At 38.1% G+C, this 23,017-nt stretch overlaps 2 pseudogenes; one reads left to right on the top strand and one right to left on the bottom strand.

Moving 5' to 3' along the window:
• Positions 1 to 7,561: 7,561 nt before the first annotated feature.
• On the bottom strand, positions 7,562 to 8,504 carry LOC101608742 (annotated as a pseudogene).
• An 11,800-nt stretch (positions 8,505 to 20,304) lies between these two features.
• Positions 20,305 to 21,327, top strand: LOC101613383 (annotated as a pseudogene).
• Positions 21,328 to 23,017: the final 1,690 nt, after the last annotated feature.

Consider the following 23,017-nt stretch of genomic DNA (forward strand, 5'->3'; position numbering starts at 1 on the left):
TGGGTTTCTTGAAGGCAGCAGATTGAGGGGTCTAATTTTTTGATCCACCCTGTTAGCTTGTGTCTCTTTATGGGTGAATTAAGGCTATTAATATTTAGGGTGATGACTGTGAGATTTGATTTGATCCCTGTCATGTTGTGGTGGTAGAGGTGTGTTTGTGTTTTCATAGAATTTGAAATTTTTTGTGTCTACTCTGGGTTTGATTTGTGTGATCTGCTTCTTGTAGGCATTTGTGTTTGTTCTCTGTGGAGAATTTTCTGGAATACTTTCTGTAGGTTTGGTTTTGTGTTCATATAATTGTAAAGCTGGGTTTTGTCATGGAAAGTTTTCTTTTCACCATCTATTATAAGGGAGACTTTTGCTGGGTAGAGTAGTTTGGGTTGGAAGCCATAGTTTCTTACAGTTTGGAAATTTTCATTCCAGGCCCTTCTACCTTTCAGGGTTTCCATTGAGAATTCTGAAGTAATTCTGATGGGGTTTCCTTTGAAAGTGGTGTGCTGCTTTTTGGATTTTCTCTTTGGTGTCAATGTTTAGAGTCTTAATGATAATATGTCTTGGGGAGTTTTTCCTTTGGTCTAGTCAGTTAGGAGTTCTGTTTGCTTCTTGTATCTTGGTGGGCCTTTCTTTTAAGAGACGGGGGAAATTTTATTCAATTATTGTGTTAAATAAGTTCTCCATGCCTTTGGTCTGAAATTCTTCTCCTTCTGGTATTCCAATGATTCTGATATTAGGACGTTTAATGGTATCCCACAATTCCCTCATGTTCTGTTCACAGGAACTTTTGAACTTACTGAAATTTTTGGACTCTCAAACTGTTTCTTCAATCCTGTCTTCCAGATCAGAGTTTATATCCTCCATTTCACTGACTCTATTCTTGAGAGCCTCTAGCGAGTTTTGGACTTGTTCAATTAAGTTTGCATTTTCTACTACTTTCCTATGTATCACTTCCATCGCTCTGTCCAGCTCCCTTTTCACCTCATTTTCTGCTTTTCTTGATGACTCTTGGAAATCATCCTTGCATTTCTTTATGTTTTCATTTAGTGTGGCCATCTGATTTTTAAGGTCCTTTTTTTTTCACTCTCCCTCAACTCTCTTAGCTCTTTTTGAATTCCTTCCAGTGTCTTATCATATTGCTCTAGCTTAGTGATGGTAGCATCCACATGGTTATCTGTCCTTTGTAGCTTTCCTGCAAGTTCTAGCAGTAGGTTGGTCAGGGTTGCATTGCTCGTAGCTTCCACTTGATGTTCTGATCCTAAACCCTCTTCTATGTTTTGGTTAGATGTAATCCTTGTTGGACTGGGTGATCTGTCTGGATTTTCTTGCATTTTATTTTTCATGTTATTTCTTTTGCGCTGTGGTCTACCCATGTCAGTGTATGGGCAGGTAGGTGGGTGGAGCAGTTGGACTGCAGCTCAGTGAGAATCCAAGGCAGCCTGGGTCAGTTGCAAACAGTCTGGTTTTTTGCTCTTTCTTGCCAAAGCTGCCTATATAGTGCCTGACAGGGGCACCAAAGTTGCCTGAATTCTCACCCTGTAATGCACCAAAGCTGCCTTCTTTTGAGCTTTAAAGGGGACTGAGGTACAAGCCCTGAAGCTGCCTAAACTCTGGCTGGGATCACTGGGACCTGCAAACAGTCTGCGTTCTCCTGCCTCAGGGGAGTGGGGGATGGGTGGCGACAGACATGTAGGAGATGGCACCTGAGCTGGCACTAGTGATTCAGTGTGGGCTTGTGTGGCCCTTGCTGTGGGACTGGCCCCTCTGCACATGCAATATTAGTGAAGAGGCAGCTGATGGGGGCATGGGATTGGGACACAGCAGAGGCTGGCCGGCGGGCAAGCAATTGGAGCACAGCAGTGGTGGGTCTGGCAGCAGCCTGATCACAGCAGAAGTGGCCCCCATAGGTATGTGAATCGAGCACAGCGTGGCGGGCCAGCATGCACGATCAGAGGACAACGACGGAGGTCCCTGCATGGTCAGTGCAGCGGGCTGGCAGGCGCAGGATGGGCTGGCGGGTGCGCAATCAGAGCACAGCCGCTTGGGGCACTGGGCTTAGCAGCTGTATTGGGGGGTAGACTACCCACCTAAGAAGGGATCTGTGATTCCCTGTTTTTCCCCACTCTGTGCCCTCCCACTGGCAAGAAGACCCTGATAACCCTTAATTTCTTGCCTTTCCCTGGTATCTCCAGCGCAGCTAGGTGGTCACCATCTTAGCTGGAAGTCTCTAATCTGTGTTTATTTGACTGAGCAATTGGGGTTATATTCAGGAAGTCTTTGCCAAGACCAATATGTTGAAGGGTTTCCCCTACATTTTCCTCTAGCAGTTTCAGAGTTTCAGGTCTGATGTTAAGGTCTTTAATCCATTTGGACTTAATTCTTGTGTATGTTTTACATGGAGAGAGAGAGAAGAATCTATTTTCATCTTTCTACAGATACATATTCAGTTTTCCCAACACCATTTGCTGAAGAAGATGTCTTTTCTCCAATGAGTATTTTTGGCATTTTTATCAAATATCAGGTGGCTATAGCTACCTGGACTTACATCTGGTTCCTCTATTCTGTTCCATTGTCTGCTTTTTTGCCCGTACCATGCTGTTTTTGTTACTAAAGTTCTGTAATATAGGTTAAAGTCAGGTATGGTGATACCACCAGTCTTATTTTTGTTGCTCAGTATTATTTTAGATATTCAAGGTTTTTGTGATTCCAAATGAATTTTTGAATTGTTTTTTCTATTTCCGTGAAGAATGTCATTGGAATTTTGATGGGGTTTGCATTAAATATGTAGATTGTTTTGGTAAGATTGCCACTTTCACAATATTGATTCTTCCAATGCTGGAACAAAGGATGTTTTTCCATTTCCTAGTGTCCTCTGCAATTTCTAACTTGAGTGTTTTATAGTTTTCATTGTAGAGATCATTTACTTCCTTGGTTAGGTTCATTCCCAGGTACTTTATTTTCTTTGATGCAATTGTGTAGGGGAATGATTCTCTCATTTCTTCCTCTCTGTGTTTGTTGTTAGCATATAGGAAGGCTACTGATTTCTGTGTATTTATTTTGTATCCTGCTATATGGCTGTAGGTGTTTATCAGCTCAAACAGTTCCCTAGTGGGTATTAATGAGATATAATTTGTATCCATCTATGGTGATATTAGGAAGTAGACACTGAATGAGGAATGGACACCTGAAGATGAAGGGAAAATATGAGCACTGATCATCTGCAGAGAGAAGCCTCAGAGAAACTCACCCTTTTGGTTTCTTAGAGTTGGACATTGAACCTTCATACTAGGAGAAATAAATGTATTTTGTGTGAACCACTCACTATGTGATATTTTGTTATTGAAGCCTGCTACAGTCAGTAGCAGAACACATGTATATGTATACAAAAGCGTTTACATGTAGTCATATTTATGCATTCAAATTTAGTCAAAAATTACCATGTTTTTCATCTCTAAAACATTTGTAACATTGAAAAGAGGGAAGACAGAGAAGGGAGTAGTGGAGGAGGGGACAAGGAAGGGTGGTGGGAGGGTTTCATATAATTCTTTAAAATCATTAATAATAATAGAACATTTAAATATATAACAGTCCTTAACTGAATTCAAGAGAAATTACTTTTTAATTTTCTGAGTGGATAGTCACTCAGATAAGAAATCACTGGGCTGGAGAGATAGATTAGCTTCCCTGCAAAGCCAAAGGACACAGGTTTGATTCTCTCTCTCTTTTTCTTTTTTTTTCTAATTTTTTTTCTTTTTTTTTTAGTTTTCTATTCTGCAAGTACAGGCAGTTTGGTACCATTATTAGGCTTATCAGTGACCTACCCCATCCCCATTGGCCCTCTCCTTGTTGAGGTATATGGGTCATGCATTGTGGAGTTAGCCCACAGTTATTGGTACGATAAATGTCTCTGTATATCATGACCCAACATGTGATTCTGACATTCTTTCTGCCCCCTCTTCCGCAAAATTTCCCTGAGCCATGTTGGGTTCATTTTTGGTCTGCTTCAGTGATGAGGTGTTGGGGGCCTCTGAGGCTGTGGCTCTCTGATTTGGTAGGCCTTGATGTTTCTCTGCATTGGTCTCCTTCCCCCTTGTGCTGGTATCTGGTTCATCAGGAAAATAGCACCCTTGCTTGTTTCACCAGTTTTCCTTAGTTTCAGCCGGGGCCCTTTTGAGGTATGATGTGGTGGCTCTCTCCTTAGGATCTGCATCTATCTGAAAAAGAGAAGCAGATTCCCCAACAGAGAGTAAGTTAGCACCAGGACAAATGAGATAGCCCTTACTTTTTTATAGAGAGTTTAATAGGTGTAGGCCCTTTTGTAGCCCATGTTTGATGGTAGCTTGATATTGGAGAGTGGTCTTACGTTTGGATATGGTTCTGACTTGTTTCCCAGCTCCAGCTATGGGTCTCTTACCACTGAGGGGATCAGTTAGCCAAATCAAGAGCAGTTGGTTCCCCACCATGGCTGTGTGCCACTATTGTACTTGTGTGGGCAACACACCAGGTTATTTGCTGCTAAGTAGGTTGGACCATGAGTTGCTGATTCTCTCTCTTTCTATCTGCCTCTCTCTCTCTCTCTCTCTCTCTCTCTCTCTCTCTCTCTCTCTCTCCCTCACACACACACACACACACACACACACACACACACATAAATAAAATATTTTTTTAAATAAAGTGTCAATTATCAAAAGGTATTGCAAAATAAATCTGTCACTTATTTATTAAGTTCTTATGAGCCTAATATAGTCATGAAAGAGAAAGTCAGTGTGAATAGTGCAAAAATAAGCAAAGTAATCACAACTAATATCTCAATTATGCAAAGAAATTTATACTCAGTCACAACACAAAATGCAATCATATATCTGAATGCCCAATTTTCAGTGGACACATTAGAGTTGTGGGGTATATTTTGTTCTTTTTGAAAGTAAGGAAACTTCTGGGTGTGGTGGTGTACACCTTTAGCTCCAGCACTCAGGAAGCAGAGGTAAGAGGATCACCAAGAGTTCAAGGCCAACCTGATCATATAGAGTGAGTTCCAGGACAGACTGGGCTAGATAGAGTGAGAGCCTATTTCAACAAAAGAAGAAAACATAAATAACAATTCCTAGACTCTCCATAGTGAGAGGCATGGTAGGTGATGGATATGTTAATTAGCATTATATAAACATTGCATAATGACAATGAAATTTATTTTAAAATATTATATTGTACTTCACAGATGTGTGAATTTTTTCTACTAAATATTATATCAAAAATAATGGAAAGCATAAAGATCTGACAGAAATTATATAGAGTTGAATATAATTTTTTTTCTCAATTTTCCATGATTATAAAAAATATCCCATGGTAATACCCTCCCTCCCCGCTTTCCCCCTTTGAAATTCCACTCTCTATCACATCCACTCCCCATCTCAAAAAGTTTCTCCTCTATTCAGATGCCAAGATCCTTCTTTCCTCTTGTGATGGTCTTGTGTAGGTAGTATCAGGCACTATGAGGTCGTGGATATTGAGGCCAATTTTTTATCTGGAGGGAGCATGTTGTAAGGAGTCCAACCCTTCTTTTGGCTCTTACATTCTTTCCGCCACCTCTTCTGCATTAGAACCTGAGCCTTGGAATATGTTACTCGGTACTCTAGTTACTTCTTTTCAGCACCTGGAGGCCCGTTCCAAGGGAAGGAATACATCCCTGATACTGAAAACTTAAAACAGGGGTAGTCATGAGCCCTAGGGTTGTAACATCTGCTGATGTCTGGATAAGTGTATATACTATGCTTATCAAACTTCCCAGTAAGAACTTCTCTTAATATTCATACCCTTAGATTAATGCTGCTCTCACTTTGAATATAATTTTTAAAATTTCAGAATATATTACAAAAATGCATAAGTAAAATCTAATTAATTAAAATCAATTAATCTATATATTCCTTCCAAATTAAAAATCCTATTAAATTTCATCTTGCTTATTATTTTTATCTTAGACTGTTATTATCTGATTTAAGAAAAAGGAATACTATGAATTTCTTCTGCCTCATTCTATCACCTACCTACACCTTAATCACAGACCACGCTGCCTTACAGAGAAACAGACTGGTTAGTCCAGAGCATGAATCCTCCCCACCCCACTACTGATCCCCTGGGTAACTTGACCACGAACATTGCTATACTGAAGTCAGACAAGTTTGTTAAGAAAACAAATTTTTTTCCCTCCACCCTGTCACCATACCACTTAGTGTCTTATTTGACTTGGACCTGTGTATTCCACTTTGTCACGATCATGGGGTTCATCCATGTCTGTGGTTATTCTATTCACAATAACTAGAAAAGAGAAAACTGTAGATAAAGTTGTGTTACATATACCTATGTGAGTATTTTTCAGCTGTAATAAAATGTGAAATTTGTTGGAAAATGGATGGAGCTGAAAAATTTATACTAACTAATATAACTCATCACTGAAACACCAACACTGCATGTTCTCTCCCATATTAAGATCCTAGCTTTGAACATGTAAATTTGTTGGCAAGTCATCAACAGTGTCAGCAAACAATGAATCCTGCAAGCTGCACTATCAATCAGCCAGGCAAGATCCTCCTGAGGGTGCAACAGTGGAACACAGGTTATGGGGGCATTCAACTCAGTTGCTTTCTAATTGGGTTTGAAGCATGCTCAGTGGGACAGAATTTATGCTTGGCAGAGAAAAACCTAGTGAAAATCCTGCAGGTTAGCTCTATAGGGTCAGTACCACTGTTGTTTGGATAGGTAGATGTATAATATGTTGAACCTATCAAACTACCTTTTCAATGTATATGTTTTCACCCATTGATTGATGCTATTTTCATGTCTTTTTAGGAGAAGCTTCTTTGATGAATGCTGGGAGACTCTCGGCCCAGCAAGGTGACACTGCAAGAGAAGCTTAACTAGGGAGAATTATCTCTAGCATACCCAGCAGGGCTCTGGGAACATTCCTGAGGAGACAGTGGAAAGAATCTTAGTACTTTTCTCATTGGTAGTCAGTCTAATGGCATTAGCAGTACACATTGAGATGCAAAACTCATGAAAGCCAAAACATTAAAGGCTGTTGATAACTCATTATCAAACAAGCTGCCACCATCACATCCTCCATGTATCTAAGTCTCAGGTAACTTTGCAAGAGATGGTGCAGAAAAATATATAAGGGCCACAGGGTAGGAAAGAATGCTTTGGCACACTCTCCTCTGGACATGAACTAACTGATCCCTTTATGCCTCACAGTGGTTGTTGTTACCTCAACCAGACCTGCATGAATCTCAGTGCATCAACATTTGACCTGGAAGACATAGGATAACAAAAAAGAAACAAACAAAAAATGAGACATCAAAACAAAAGAATGACTATTTGGAAAGAAGAGGGTACCCAGTTGAGGAGGGATGGGACTGAGAGAGAAAAGAGGGTAATAGGAAAGGAATATGATCAAATTATACATGTTTATGCTCAATAAGATGTTTAAATATCCTGTACACAATAAGAAATGAAATATTAAAACATTTTATAAGAACTTTTGATATCAAAACACCAAATAATCAGTTAATTTTTAAATTTTAATGTATAATGTGATTGTTTTTTTCTTCAAAATCTTGTTCATGGCCTCTTTTCCATCATTGTTCCTTAAACTGTAGATGGTGGGAATTAGCATGGGCATAAGGATGGTGTAAAATATTGACACTACCATGTCATGCTCCAAGGCATAGCTGGAACTCGGTCTCACATACATGAAGAGGATGGTCCCATGATAAATGGACACCCCTGTGAGGTGACCTTCACATGTAGAGAACACTTTTCTCCTCCCTTCAGCTGAGTGCATCCTCAGAATGGCCCACAGGATAAAGCCATAGGAGACCAGGACAATGAGGATGGTGACGAGCTCAATGGAGCTCACAAACAGGAACAGTAGGAGCTCATTTATGTAAGTATCAGAGCAGGAAATAGCAAGCAGAGGGGGTATATCACAAAATATATGTCTGATTTCATTGGATCCACAAAAAGACAGGCTGAAAGTGGTTACTGTGTGGATGATGGCGTGAGTAATTCCACCAACATAGGAAGCAATGATAAGAGGAGTGTAGACCTAGGTGGACATGCTCACTGAGTAGAGCAGTGGGTTGTAGATGGCTACATAGCAGTCGTAAGCCATTGCTGCCAACAGAAAGCACTCTGTGGTCCCAAAGTGACAGCAGGAAATGATTGTGTTTCACATTCATGTAATGAAATGTTTTTGTTTTTTGACATGAAGCTACTAACATTCTCGAGGTTATATCTGAGGAGTAGCAGGCATCCACAGAAGATAACACACTCAGGAAACAGTACATGGGATTGTGGAGCCTGGAATCCACAATGACTAAAAATATCAGTCCTAAATTTCCAATGAGGGTAAGAAGGTAAATTACTAGAAAGACAGAAAAGAGGATGATCTGCAGTTCAGTGCTGTCTGTAAGTCCCTTGAGTACAAATACTGTAGCTTCTTTGATGTTCTTCATGCCACAATAGTGGGCATAAACTTGAAGGTATGTAGATGATTATCTGTCCATAGTACTTGAAAATAATTACTCATGTGAGTCAAGTAACCATTGCTTTATTTAATCTAATGAGTAGGTCAGGACTCAATGATGTGATGACAGTTGAAGCATTTATGTCATTCATGTAGAAAAAATGGAGATGATTGTTCTTCACTCCATGAATACACACACCATTTCTCAAACCCTGATTCTAACCACGTAAATTACCACTGATCTCCACTGACTCTTTTAATATTAGATCACACTTAATAATGTTTTTTAAATTATTTATTTATTTATTTGAGAACGACAGGCACAGAGAGAAAGACGGATAGAGGGAGAGAGAGAGAATGGGCGTGCCAGGGCTTCCAGCCTCTGTAAACGAACTCCAAACGCGTGCGCCCCCTTGTGCACCTGGCTAACATGGGACCTGGGGAACTGAGCCTCGAACCGGGGTCCTTAGGCTTCACAGGCAAGCGCTTAACCACTAAGCCATCTCTCCAGCCCATTAGATCACATTTAAATTTCAAGTGGATGGGAAAAGTTGTGTCCCACATCCAAAACTATGACATATCAGTGGACAAATCACAGAAATATCAGAATGCTGTTCAGCTTGGAACATTGATAATTATAACTAAATGCATAACATTTGTAGTGAATCCTATTTTGTTTGTTTCTGGAGTATTAGTTTTCCATATTTATAGTAAATTTTATACATGCCAGGAATCAACAAATGCATTGTATTCATTCATGCAATCAACAGGCTTAAAGGAATTTATATCATTTGTTTAATAGCAAAAATTTTAGAATAGTAATATTTTATGCTGATATTGTCATTCTTCTAAAATATTCTAGACAGCATAGCTTTCTCTAAACTGTGGAATAGCAAGGTCATATTTAGTTGTACTACGAACATGGTTAATTTAGAATGTTTATATCTATTTACACAACTGTTAGTGAAACCCCAAGGGATAATCCATAGGGAATGTGCTCCCAATTAGCTTCTCATTCAAAATAACATCAGGGATAATTCTTGCATAATAAAAAAGTAAATAATTTTGTAAAAAGTAGGTGTTGGTATTTATAAAATGAGGAACTTTATTGTCATTATCAAATGATGGCTTAGAAAATTGGCCCTTTTATTGTTAGGTAAGATATTTAAAACCTTAGAAATCTTCTGATCTGGCTTTGACACAATGTTGTAAATTTTAATTTCAGGAAAATTTCCACCCACTGGGGATATGAAATATATAATGTTAAAATAACTTAATAATTATGGACAAAGTGTAATAATGTAAACTTAACATTTGCTTCTTTTATTAATAACAGAGGTTTTTATGGTCATTCAAACATACTGCACTGCAAATCCACTAAAATTGTGAATAGCTGTGTTTAGCTTAAATAAATTATAACAGTTCACTTAAATACATATAGTAAACAAGGTACATAAAAGAAGTAGTAATCTCTAAAATATAGAAGAGAAATTTAAAACTCTGACTTCATGACATGTAATTTTGGGAACTGTGAATTCTAATAGAAAATAATTGTGCAAGAACTTTCTGATTGGCTAAGAGCTCTGCTCGGTGGAAAGGAACCCATATATGGAACTAGGAATCAGGTTAGAATCCTAAGGAGACAAAGATTACGCTCTCCAATGTCAAGCTCCCACTTATCTCTTGCTAAAAGAGGGGCTACATCTATCAAATTCTCCCTAAATTAATAATGCTTATCCCATTTAACCTTTGTTGACTTCACTCTCCCTTGGAGAATCAGCTTTTCTTTTTGACAAGGTAGCAGGACCCAAGGGGGGGAAAAATAAAATAAAATAAATAAAATAAAATAAAATAAACACTCCTTGCATTTCAGACAAGCCCCAGGTGAAACCACAGAGGAACTGGAGAGATAATCAAGACTGCTGCTTCCATGGTGAGCCTGACAGTCAGTACCAGGGTGAAGGAGACAGACACCGAGGATACTCAACACATGTCAAAGCAGTGAGTAGCCTTATAACACACTCACCAAGGCCCTGGAAATGTTGCTGAAGAGTGAGCAGAAAGATTGTAAGAACCACAAGTTTTACGTTATACCCAGAGACATCCCCCGCCTTAATATCTGACTGATGTTTCACAATGCATAACCAACAACTCCATAGGGAACACCAGCAAATAGGCCCCAGTGCCCAGTGGAATGGGGGACGGAATGAAGGAAAGGATGGTTCCAATACCTTATGTATCCATATTAAGTATGTCATAATAAAAATGATAAATAAAATTAGATAGATAGATAGATAGATAGATAGATAGATGATAGAGAAAGAAGAGAGTCGGGTGACAGTCTTGTTATTCCAGGGCTTTTCGTGCACCTGGCTTTATGGGAGTACTGGTGAATTAAACACAGACCTGTAGGCTTTGCAGGCAAGTGACTTTAACTGCTGACTCATCTCTCAAGCCCAAGTCTATATATGTCTTTCTCCTGTTAATTGCTTTTTTCTTCTCCTTTCTGCCATCACTTATAGGCTTGAATATATTTTATCCTTACATTTTCTGCCTGTATCTATTTTACAGTTATAAATCATGTTTTGTTTCTTCTAACAACTATCCCAAAATTACAATATTAATTTACAATGCTCAATTCTATTGACACCCTCATAAAATTATGTTATTTTTGTCATGTATTTTAGTTTATATTCTTAACTCCATACAACAGTAATTTTTTAAATTCATCAGTAATTGTATTACATAGTTACATATAATTTAATGTTGTTGAATAATTATTTAAATTAATGTTTAAATTTTCACATTAAGTCTTGCTTAGATTTTTTTAAATATGCAAGAAAGGTGATATATAACATGAAATTACTAGAATAAAACAGAAAATAATGGTATTGGTCAAAGTATGTTGGAAAAAGCCTTAAACTATAGGAAACTAAAGCAAAAATTGACAAATCAAAAGAAAAAAAGTGACTCATAGCAAACTAGTAACAGAAAGAAAGAAACACCGCACAGACATGGAGACAGTGTCTGCAAGCTAAACACCTGGGCAAAGGGCACATGGGCATAAAAGGAGGTATGTAAATGTACATAAATTATATAGAGGCATACTGACAGAGACTATATAGACATAACACTTGGTTTAAACATGAACAGTAAACAGGAAAATGCAATTCAAAGTTTCAATGAGACATCCTTATCTTACCACAGTCATAACAGCTTTTGCAAAAGATTTAAAGACACTGATTGCAGGCAACAGTGTGGGAAAGCAGTAACATTTGCATACTATTGTTAGCGACATAAAACAATGAACATATTATGGAAAAAAGTTTGGCTGGTCCTCAAAAAATGTAAAAATATGCTGGGCATGGTGGTGCATGCCTTTAATCCCAGCACTTGGGAGGTAGAGGTAGGAGGATTGCTGTGGGTTTGAGGCCACCCTGAAATTACATAGTGAAATCCAGGTTATCCTGAGCCTGAGCTAGAGAGTGAGATCCTACCTCGGAAAAATAAATAAATAAATAAATAAAAGTAAAAGAAGAACTCCTATATTGTCTAGCAAGCCCACTGTAAAGATATGTCTTACAAAGTGATTGTAAAATGTAGATCAGTAGTTTCTAAGTTACAGGTAGGTAAGAGAAAGATATTTTGATGGATTTTGTTGTTATTGCTGTTTTCTTTTGGGCAGTACAGCATCTAGCTATACTAATAAATCACTGTAAAAGGGAAAATGTAGGGCTGGAGAGATGGCTTAGCAGTTAAGCGCTTGCCTGTGAAGCCTAAGGACCCCGGTTCAAGGCTCGGTTCCCCAGGTCCCACGTTAGCCAGATGCACAAGGGGGCGCACGCGTCTGGAGTTCGTTGGCAGTGGCTGGAAGCCTGGCGGACCCATTCTATCTCTCTCCCTCTATCTGTCTTTCTCCCTGTGTCTGTCGCTCTCAAATAAGTAAATAAAAAATGAACAAAAAAAAAAATTTAAAAAAAAAGGGAAAATGTAAAGAGGCACTCTCTCTTCTGCAGGTGATGGACTACTCCACAGATTGCCACAGATTGCCACAGTATGCTGCTCCGAGGATCTCAGAAACTGGCAGGACACTCTGCCTTTAAATAACCAGGTCAAGTCACCTTAAGTACAGGATTGTGGTTGTCAAATGAGTAGGGCGGAAAGAGTGTAAGGGAACGTTTCAGTAGTGGAGAAAATAAAAAAAGCAGAACCCCATTCTGAATAGTTTTCTCCTTGACTAAATGTGGAAAATATCTTTGGCCTATAGGGGAAAGTCTAAGTCATTATCGTTTTCTACAGATAAAAGACATCAGAAGGATGTAGACTTTTGTTATTCTCCCCCACCCCCCCAGGGAGCCGTTTCATTCCCTTCTGAGAAGGTCCTTTCCAGACAATTAAAATTTCTGAGAAGATTGCCCTTTTCTGGAAATCCTGACACCAGACACCTGATGTCGGAATTAGACTGGCTAAATCAGCGGCCCATTTGGGGGGCTGATAAAAAACACAACCTGAATCTCAAGGTGGGCTTCTCAAACCCTCTCTTTCCTCCCTGGGTAAGAACTCAGCCTTCCTTTGTTCTCCTCAGTTCTGTGATTTTTAAACCCCCTCTTGTTTCGCTTGCTTGATTGCTTCCTTCCTTCCTTCCTTGCTTGCTTCCTTCCTTGCTTGCTTCCTTCCTTCCTTGCTTGCTTCCTTCCTTCCTTCCTTCCTTCCTTCCTTCCTTCCTTCCTTCCTTCCTTCCTTCCTTCCTTCCTTCCTTCCTTCCTTCCTTCCTTCCTTCCTTCCTTCCTTCCGTCCTTCCTCCCTCCCTTTTCTCCCTCCCTCCCTTCCTTCCAGTAAGCTTCCCTTCTCAAAGCTCTCCCCCCTTAAAGCTATATGCTGTGATCAAAACTTTCGAAACATTATCTTCTGGATTTGGGAATTTGTTCATCAAATTTATAAGACAAGAACCTGATGACATCCCGAAGTTATCAGTGGGTTGATATATATCAGTGCATTATGAGAGGACACCCCAAAATTCTCCTTTCACTAATGGTGCATGAGTAGTTAATGCCTGAAGTTAGGTGTTCCCCTGCTTCCTGCCATCCTCATGGAAGTAGGTATGATCTGTTTTTGAAGTTTCTGAGAGATGTACTAAAGTTAAATTTTCTCTGTCTGGTTGATTGTAAAGCCCCATATCAAAATATAAATGCTGTGGGTAGAATGCTGATTGAGTTTTGTCAGGATTTATTTTGTGCTTACTCTGTGAAACATGAACTTGAGGTTTTTTTTTTTTTTTAATTTTTAAAATTTTTTTTATTTATTTATTTGAGAGCGACCGACACAGAAGGAAAGGCACATTGAGAGAGAAAATGGGTGCGCCAGGGCTTCCAGCTACTGCAAATGAACTCCAGATGTGAGCGCCCTCTTGTGCATATCGCTAACGTGGGTCCTGGGGAATTGAGCCTCGAACCGGAGTGCTTAGGCTTCACAAGCAAGCGCTTAACCACTGAGCCATCTCTCCAGCCCTTAACTTGAGTTTTAAGTACTGATGACCAATGCTATTGTGAGGGGAGGAGGGTGGTGCAGATTATGCCTGGGATGTCGGTGCTTGTGCTGTTTGTTACTGGGCAATGCCCTGGACGGAGATTCAAGCGGCACGTGCACATAGGGACACTATGTGGGACTTGCAGAGTCCCTGGAGGGGTGCCTGAACCCACAAGGCTGCTACCTGTGCTTGGTGGCAAAGGGTGACAGGGTGACTGCAAAGGGACTTCAAGCCCCAGCGGGACTTGACTAGCAGGACCACAGGACTGGGGATCACTTGTATCATACTTGGACATGAGGCTCAGAGAACTAGATGTGTCCTAAAGTCAGCCACCTCGGGGCTGAGGGAATAGCTCAATTGTTAGGGATACCTGCTTGTGACCATGTCTGCTTGATGTTTTCTGATTTTCCTTTTGCTTAGATAAAACAAGATGTTTTACCTGTAGACAATTTTATATTCTCTTTTACTAATGGTAAATTGCACTTTGTTTTTCTACAGCTTTCCACAGAGCCTGACAACTTTTTAATGAGCAATTTACTCTGAATATTATCGCGCTTGCATCCTGTTCCAGTATATCATATTTTGGTTTATATGTTGGTGCTAATACATCCTCAGCATAGACTTTCTTAGACTGTATCTAAGTATGACCTAAACAGTGAGTTTTGTACATGATTTCTTGTTCTAAGTTATAGAGACCTGACAAGAGAGGGTAAGGGAATTACCTTGGTCTTTCTTATCCCATGCAACAGAACCTCTAGGAGATTAAAAAAAAAAAAAAAACTGGTCCCCTAAAGTAATATCAACCTCCAGCAAGGGGACCTGTTTTACAAAAAGAGAATGAAATGGACTGAAGTATTCTATATCTAACTCTTTTTCTATCCCTGAGATCATGCAGCGCTGACCCAAAGCCTTAGATTAATCCTTCAGAATTCTCAATTTCCTGATAAGCAGAAATGATAAGGTTTAAGTTTTGGACTCATCTGTACCAAGAAAGTATAAAGTATTTGAGATGTATTTTTTTTTTTTTTTCAGAGACTAAGGCATTAAGTTGGCAGGAGATGAGGTATTATCTCTAGCTAACTCCCTGGGATCCTCAAGCATTTTAGGACATTCTTGAGGCTCACAAGGTTCTGACAGTTGGGGTGGTACATGCTAATAAGTAATTGCTCAAGAAGCAGAGACAAGAAAATTCAAGAGTTCCAGACTACCCTGCCTTTATACACTGACAAAAATGGCCTTTCTTATTCCTGAGGATACCAAATTAATTATGGGGAATAACCTGATAGTGTGTATACCCATGATGCGTTTAACCTATTATTCCTCAAGAGGAATTTCTGTCTAACTGATAGTTGCTCCTTTAGATAATAAGTTGCCCTCCTAGAAGTTCTTTTAAGATTAGAAGTATAGACCTTAAAGAAATAATGCTCAACTTAAAATAAAAAATAAAAAAAAAAAGGTGGCTTGTGGCTGGAGAGATTGCTCAGAGGTTAAGACACTTTCCAGGAAAGCCTAACAACCAAGATTCAATTTCCTAATACCAGCATAAAGCCATATGCATATGGAGTTCATTTACACAGGTAGAGGCCCTGGTGTGCTAATTCTCTCTCTCCCCACAATTGTAAATAAATAAATAAATAATTTTTAAAAACCTGATGTCTCTCACCAGGATGCTAGAACTAAATAAATGTTGGAGATAATATTTATGTTTTGCTGATAAAAATTGTTTCCAGTGCTGTTAAACATGTTTGCCTGCACTTCCCATTGCTAAGTGACATATATTTTCCTTTTTCTAAATATAGTTTGCCATGTTACTAGCAAAACATAGATAGATGATAGATAGATAGATAGATAGATAGATAGATAGATAGATAGAGATTTGGCTATCCATTTGATATCTAACACTCAGAAGAAAAACTATATTCAAAAAATAAGGGGTAGAGAGATAATGTAGCAATTGAGGCACTTTCCTCTGAAGCTTAAGGACTCAGGTTCAATTTCCCAGCACCAATGTAAGCCAGATGTGGCACATGTGTCTGGAGTTTGTTTGCAGTGGCTGGAGGCCTTGACATACCCATTTTTTTTTTTTTTGTATCTGCTTCTATTTCTCTTTCAAATAAGTAAATATTTTTTTTAATTTAAAGCTAAGTATGTCTTAAGTGTTTTAGACAACACAACTCAGAGAATTTTTTTTTTTTTTTTTTGAGGTAGGGTTTCACTCTAGTACAGTCTGACCTGACCTGGAATTCACTATGTAGTCTCAGGGTGACCTTGAACCTTTAGCTCATGGTGATCCTCCTACATCTGCCTCCCAAATTCTGGGATTAAAGGTGGGAGCCACCACACCTGGCAGAATTTCCTTTCTTAATTCCCAAAGGTCAAATAATAGGAGTGAAATCCATACACAACAATTTAACCTTAGATGTGACATTTTCAAAATAGCTTTCAAAATAGATTTCTGCATCCAATGAAAGAGAGTTATGCTTATTACTACTTGTGATGATAAATCTGTTAATCTTTTCACCTTGTGTGTTTAAGTGTTATTTTAACTTTATCCCCTCTTACCTACTGGTAGCCCACACTCAGTATTGTAACAATAAAACTCCATCTGCCTGGGTATGCTAACCACCTTCCAAGGCTTGAAAGTCTACGAAATGGCAGTGCTATGAGCCCCAATTTACTCAGTGCCCTCTTCCCTTATATAAATGCTAGAGAGGATATAGACAAAATTACTTCTCAGCCACTGACAAGAGGAATATAATGTAAAAGAGACCTTTTGAAAGGAAGTGTGAGGTTTCATTTAAAAAAATATATAGTTCTAATTAAGACCCAGCAATTGCACTTAACGAAGTTGCAAATTATAATCATACAATATGATAATCACACATCTACAGTCACACTACGTTGTATAGTTGCAATTCTTATTTGTCCTTTGACATTCTTGTATTGTGGCTTCTGGACTTTTTGATAGGTATGTGAGAAAAAATACCTGTCTTACTTTGCAGTTACTTACTGACCTTTCCAGTGGATCATCTTTACTTGTGATTATTTTCCATTTTTCTCTAGTTTATTTTTAAAGATTTTATTTGTTCATTAATTTATTTATTTGAGACAGAAACAGAGAGAGTAAGAATGGACACACCTGGACCTCTAGCCACTGCAAACTCCAGACGCATGTGCCACCATGTGCATCTGGCTTACTTGGGACCTGGAGAATCGAACCAGGGTCCTTAGGCTTCGCAGGCATGCACCTTAACCACTGAGCAATCTCTTCAGCCCATTTTTCTATTCTTTTTGTGTGGTGTCTGCTAGACATTGACTTAGTTCTCAGTCAAGTTGCTTGTTTTCTTATTGCTGAGTTATAACAGATGGTTATTTTTAATATTTTCTATATCATTTATCAGAAATGTCCTTTGCAAATAGTATCTCTTATCCTGTAGCTTGTTTCTTTTGAGCATCGGTGTTTTATTTCAAACTTTTAATGTATTTCATATCTACATAGAAAGTTAGACATCTATAGATCAGTACATGGAAGACTCAAGTTATAAAAAGACCTTCTCAAAGGTCAGGTGTGGTGGCACACATCTTTAATCCTAGCACTTGGGAGGCAGAGGTAGAAGGACCTTCTTGAGTTCGAGGCCACACTGGGATTACATAGTGAATTCCAGATCAGCCTGGACCAGAGAGAGACCTCGAAAACAAAACAAAACAAAAGACCTTGTCAAACTAAAGTGTCTGAAATTTAACTGTACCTAATCTCTAATAGTAAAATGTATCATTGCATAGAATTTTGTAGTTCTGTATATGTTGACTTAACTTTCCTGCTAATATGCATATTCATGTACACGTACCTTAAGTATGTGTACTCATGCACTTTCTCCTCCAATGAACTTTCATTATATATTGACCCAACTTTCCTGTTAATATGCAAAGTCAAGAATGAGCATCTTAATTATGTGTGTTCATGTGCTCCCTTCTTTAATGAACTCTAAGTAAGCTTTAAACTGTCTTACCTCTCATAATTATAGACCTTTAAAATTAATATAAGTTTAGTAGAACCTTTATTGGAAATATATCAAATTTGGTCATGTTATGCATACATATGGAGAGAGAAAGAGAGACATTGAGGCAATAAAGTAGGTTAAATTTCCAGGCAAAGCAAACTAGAATTAAAAGAATGCATCAAAACATTAAACCACATTATTAGTATTGGAGCAGTAATCCTGTTCTTATTTACTATATATATTTTCTAGTCTTATGAATATACTTTTTACTTGGAGGGATAATTTCATGCAAGGGCTAATATGCAGTTCTATAACCATTACATAATGTAATTTGTCGTTGCAGATTTTTCTCTTATTTACAATGGAAAAAACAAATTCACCTAGGTCATTTCCTGTCCCAGAAGAGAATTCACGTGCTTGCTCCCTGGAGGACCTTTGTGTGCTTCAAGAAGAGCTAAAGAGCCTCTTATGAAAAATAAAATCGAAGAAATCCACAGCTTTCCTTAACTGATTGGGAAACTCAATTCCGAAGGTAAGAGAAAACACTTTCAACAACGCACAGATATTTAGAAGCCAGAATCTTTTTGAAGCTAAAACAAAAACAAAAACATTGCTTCACATGTAAATTAGAGACAGGCTTCATTTCATCCAGTAATGCATAACACTTGAATCATAGGTTTCCAAGATAGAGAGAAGAGAAAGCAGGAACTCCTTCCTTATTTGATCATAACAATTGTAAATTCAGAAATGGCTTTGATTTACTTAAAAATAAAAGGGAGCAGAATAGGAATGCTAAAATTAAGGGCTTATACCAATATTTCAGAAAGGTTACAAAATGTAGAAGAATTAAATTTCAATCAACTGTAGGCTTTATGTTCACTTGATGACATGTTTAATAGCAAGGGATTTAAATGAATTCTATGTTGATTTCCTAGTTTTAGAAAATTGATCTAGAAGCTACACCTTTTTTGAGGCAGTGTCTATCTCTAGCACAGGCGAACCTAGAGCTAACTCTATAGCCTTGGTGGGCCTTCAACTCATAGGGATCCTTCAGCATAGCCACCCCCTCCCCAAGTATTGGGATTAAAGGCATGCCCTGCCATGTCTGGCTTAAACTTTTTTAAAAAAATCATATACTTTTCTAAGTTTAGTTAATGTATAAGAGAATTTATGTAAGTGAAAATGATTTTTTTTTGTTTTTTTTAGAGGATGATTCATGTATTGCAGTGTAACAAAAACTCTGCAAAAAAGTTTCAGGGAAATTTCATTAAGGGTGACCATAGAGAAACTTGCAAAGTAATCTGAATTTTGCTACTTAACTATCTAATATGGTCAGATTGCTTGTCTAGCTGTTTCTCAGCTTTTTCATCAGGAAAAGGATACTGAATCATTTATTTCAAACATTGTTCCACAGGATATATTAATCCTACCCTTAGCATCAATCACCTTGACTAGTAGTTTAGTAACTCAGTAGCTACGATTACTGTTCCTTCCTCCTTATAGGTTTTCTATTGAATATAAATCACTGGTAGATCACAAGTAACTCAACCAGGCTAGTTGCACAATGAGCCTTTCCCAGTGTGGAAGGCAGTCTGCTATAGAAAAAGATGCTGAAGGGAAATCAAAACCCATGATATTGATTTATTTTTCCCAGATCTGGAGATTGAATCTAGGGGCTTGTGCATATCACACAACTACATTGCATTTCTTCCATTCAGGCTAGACTCTTGTTGGAAATTTGGCTTAACATGTAACATTGAATTCCATTAAATCCCATATAGATGGCCTTCCAGCTTTCCTTCTTGCAAATATGTGGCACATAACATGATTTCTAATTTTGCATAAATGTTGGAGTGAATGAATTTTAAAAGTAAGGCAAATTGATCTCACATTCTAGATAGAATATTTATTGATTTTTCACACTGTTCAATTTCAATATGTAAATATGTTTGATTCCATTTTTTCAATTATAACATTAGGAATATCACTTGATGGACACTGTATTGAACCTAAGAGGTCTCTTTAACCTTTCTAAATTTGAACACGAAGTAAAATGAAAGTTAAGGAGAAAAATGACAAGATTATAAACTTATAACAATGAGATTGAGTTTTATTGACCTGTTTAGGTACAAATAAACATGATCTTATTTGATTTATAAACAGACTAGAGTATCCACTTGGACTCACTTCATCATCAAAGCAGATCCCAGATAAAAGAGTTTCATTATGCCTTTCCAAATGCACTAATGATCACCTACTTGATGGACTCTGCATTCACTGCATAAGGTCTTGGCAATCTATAAACAAAACTTGAAATATCAAAGATTGCATCACATATGGATGCATACAGGATCCCAGAGAGCAATGGGAGTGAAGTCACTGTGTTTATACTCATTGGCTTCACAGATGATGTTCACCTGCAAGTGTTTTTATTTCTCTTCTTTCTTGCCGTCTACCTTTTTACACTAATAGGAAACTTGGGACTGGTTTTGTTGGTCCTTGGGGATTCTCGGCTCCACAACCCCATGTACTATTTTCTGAGTGTCTTGTCGCTCTTGGATGCTTGCTATTCTACAGTTGTTACCCCAAAGATGTTGGATAATTTCTTGGCAGAAGAGAAATCCATTTCATATCACAGCTGTGTGGCCGAGATGTTCCTCTTTGTGACTTTTGGGACCACGGAGTGCTTTCTATTGGCAGCAATGGCTTATGACCGCTATGTCGCCATCTACAACCCACTTCTGTACTCAGTGAGCATGTCTCCCAGGGTCTATGTGCCACTTATTGTTGCTTCCTATACTGGTGGAATCCTGCATGCAACCATACACACAGTGGCTACCTTTAGCCTTTCCTTCTGTGGCTCAAATGAAATCAAGCACGTCTTCTGTGATATTCCTCCACTGCTTGCAATTTCCTGTTCTGACACCCACATAAACCAGCTTCTACTCTTCTACTGCGTGGGTTCCATTGAGGTCATCACCATCCTCATTGTCCTGGTCTCCTATGGCTTTATCCTGTTGGCCATTCTGAGGATGCACTCAGCTGAAGGGAGGAGAAAAGTATTCTCTACATGTGGAGCTCACCTCACAGGGGTGTCCATTTATCATGGGACCATCCTCTTCATGTATGTGAGACCGAGTTCCAGCTATGCCTTAGAGCATGACATGATAGTGTCCACATTCTATACCATTGTCATCCCCATGCTGAATCCCATCATCTACAGTTTGAGAAACAAGGATGTAAAAGAAGCCATGAAAAAATTTTTGAATAAAATTGGCCATTAAATATATTTTCAATTTTTTCTTACCCCGAAAAATCAGCTTTTTTTCTCTTTTAATTCAGAAAGCAAAGGCAACACTTGTGAGTTGAGTTTACAGTTATGAAATATTGATGTTCCTAAAATGTATTAACTAAAGCATTGCAAGGCTCTTTATTGGGGTACCTCATGAATGTCAGTGGGTATTAACATTTGCATATCTATGTTCAAACATATATATGTTAAAATATTATCAATATATATTCAATGCTATTACACAATTTATTGCTTGATTGTCATTGAAATTCATTTCCTCAGATTCTAGGCTTTAGGATATAGGCATTTGGGCTATAATTCTTATTTTCCTCCCTAAATTTATGTCCCCATTTATTAATCCCTCTCCTGTCAGATCTACTGCAATTGACCATTCTTTTCTCACTAACTCAGATACAACTGTCTATAGATGTTTTATACATGTTTGTCAGAAACTATAGATATTTTTCCATAATAAAATATTTCAGAGTTGGAGAGATAACTCAGTATATAGAGTCCTTGTCACTCGAATGTGAGGTGTTGAGTACGTGTTCTCAGAACTTGTGTCTGGTGGCTCATGTATATACAATGCCAGTGCTCAGAACAGAAGGTGAAGTCAAAAGATCTCTGTCTAGATAAGCTGAATCAGTGATCTCTGGGTTCAACTGAGAGATCCTCCCTCAGTACATAAGGTGGAGAACAATTGAGAAAGACATCTGATATCAACCTCCTTTCCAGTCTCACGTCTTCTTGTGTTTGTGTTCTATCCATGAGGAATGTCCCTGTCTCTGTTTCATTGAGCAAATATTTTATTCAGGAACCAAAACCTGGAAAATAGAAAGTAGTTTTACACTTGCATGTTCCACCTCCTTCTGTCTCATTTATTGTGCTTTACTCTTAAGGGTTCCAATGTTTTCCATAAGAAGAATTAACACTAGATATCTACTTACATTTATTTTGAGGAAGTTTCTCTACTGATTCATCCCAATTGGGATGATTGTCTTGAAACCTTTCTGGAAAATTGAATCAATCAACAGCAAATCAATATTCCCTTAGAGTGAATTTATGGAATTGAATTGAATCTCAGTGATAGAATGCCTTCTTAGTAGGTGAAATTTAGTTGTTTAATTTCAGTTTATTGTTGTTGTTTTTGAGGTAGGATCTCACTGTAGCTCAGGCTGACCTGGAATTCAGTCTGTATTTTCAGGGTGGCCTCAAAAACTCACAGCAATCCTGCTACATCTGTCTCCTTAGGGCTGGGATTAAAGGTTTGCACCCCCACGCTTGGCTCTTTGAATTATTTTACAAAACTACTTAATTTTAAGGGACATAAAATCCTGAGTGTATTTAAAGACAAAATTATATCTTATAAAAATAAAAATCATACTAATACAAGCCACAGTACATTTACTTTTTGGGTTATGATATTTTAGTGAGGGTATTATAAAGGAAAAAATTACCTATATCAAGTTATTTCTAAGGTTTCAGTGATGTCTCAGAAGCTAAAGATACATGTTTCCTGTTGGCCCATGTTTGATTTCCTAGTATTCACATAATGCCAGAGTCACTAAGTGGCACATATGTCACGAGTTCACTTGCAAATACAAGAGGTATTGGCACACTCTTTCTATCTCTTTCTCTATCTCTTTCCCAGAAATAAGTAAAAATATTATGTTAAGTATTTC

Source organism: Jaculus jaculus, chromosome 1 (assembly GCF_020740685.1).
Source record: "Jaculus jaculus isolate mJacJac1 chromosome 1, mJacJac1.mat.Y.cur, whole genome shotgun sequence".
Taxonomy (NCBI): Eukaryota; Metazoa; Chordata; class Mammalia; order Rodentia; family Dipodidae; genus Jaculus; species Jaculus jaculus.